The 1362-nt window shown below is 61.9% G+C and overlaps 1 protein-coding gene across 1 annotated transcript in view; it reads left to right on the top strand.

Annotated features, from left to right (window-relative positions):
- The first annotated feature begins 453 nt into the window (after window positions 1-453).
- Window positions 454-1362, top strand: part of LYPLA2 (lysophospholipase II) — a 7589-nt gene continuing 6680 nt past the window's right edge. Inside the window, exon 1 of the mRNA XM_009276244.2 lies at window positions 454-664. The gene's annotated coding sequence lies outside the window, so the exon portion shown is untranslated. The remainder of the gene's footprint in view (window positions 665-1362) is intronic.

The following is a 1362-nucleotide window of genomic DNA, read 5'->3' as shown; positions in this document are numbered from 1 at the left end:
TCCCCGCTGGCGACAACCCTCCTGGGCCAGGGGTGGGTGTGGGGTGCCGCTGAAACAGCCCAAACTGGACGCGAGTCCTTCTCCTTGTTGTGTTTTTTTTTTGTGCGTGGGTGCTTTTATGCAGGCGCGGAGCCGTTTGGGGGGAGGGTTTTATCCCTCCCGTGTTAACGTTTTGGCCCCACGGCTGCCTCTGCTCGAGCTTTCTCGTGGCCGGCCCCCCCACCCGCTGCTACCCCGGGAGCGGGGCAGAAACACCCCGGAGAAATCTCGGGTGTCTCCAAGGGGCGGCCCGCGGGGTGCTTCGGGCAGCCTTGACCCTCGAAACCCCTCCTTTCCCTGAAGCCTCCGTGAATAAGGCAAAGGCGTGAGTCTGTGTCTGCTCAGGGAGCACGTTTCAGCGTCTCCCATCTGTCATGGAAGATGCTTTTATTTATGGCTCTTCTTGCCAGGATTTTTGGCAGGTGCTGTTTTTCCTCGCTGGTTGTTTTGACCCTGGAGTACACACGAGCACGTGGGCTGTGTGTCTGCGAGGTTCGCCAGACCCGAGGAGCTTGTTGTTCCCGGTGGTTTTGTCTGAGTTGGGGAAACAGCTGACGAACAGTTGGTGAAACGAGTCGGGCAGGTCTTGGCCCGGGCTGGTAGAGGAGGCGGCTGTTTCTGTTGGGTAAGGCTGTCTGCTGGGGTACCGGGAGTTGGGAGGGGGGGGTGAGGTGGGGTTGGGTGGTCCCGTGCCATCCGAAATCCTCTGGGGATGGTGCTCGCTGTGAGATGCGAAGACTGGAGCAGACCGTGGGGTCTGATCTTGCTCCTGGCAGTAGCCGGGAGGCTGATCTTGCTCCTGGGAGATGATGGCAGCGCTGTAAACGTGCTCTGATCTAATTAGTCCTGGGCGGTAAGCGGGCGTTAGGGCCTGTCACGTGAGGTGCGGTAGTTTTAGTGATTTGCGCCGGACTGGGAACAAACACCGACTGTCGCGTCTGAAGGTGGTGTCGTGGGGACTGTTAGCTCTGCCGGAGCCGCCCGCCCCGCAGGTGACCGGGATCCACGAGGTGACGGTCAGCCCTTCGTGCTGGCAGGAGACCGTTGCGGTGGGGACAGCGGCGGTGGCCCTGGCTGGCTGCCCGGCGGGGAGGGACAGGGATGGCCTCGCTGGGGGGGGGGCGCAGGCTCTGGGAGGCAGCGCGGGGCTGGGTCTCAAGCCAGCGCCTGAACGCTCCGGTTTATCCCCAGCCGGCTCCATAAAAAAGGGCTGGACCTTTTATTAGTGCTGTAAAGCCTTGTGCTGTTGCCTGCTGCGTGCCGAGGGCTGGCGTTTCCTGCTTCCCCATCGGAGCAGATGTGGGTCAGGCTCCTCCTCGGTCC

Source organism: Aptenodytes forsteri, unplaced genomic scaffold, assembly GCF_000699145.1.
Source record: "Aptenodytes forsteri isolate BGI_AS27 unplaced genomic scaffold, ASM69914v1 Scaffold321, whole genome shotgun sequence".
Classification (NCBI taxonomy): Eukaryota; Metazoa; Chordata; class Aves; order Sphenisciformes; family Spheniscidae; genus Aptenodytes; species Aptenodytes forsteri.
Note: the sequence above shows the minus strand (reverse complement) of the source record. Positions and strands in the feature narration are given on the sequence as shown.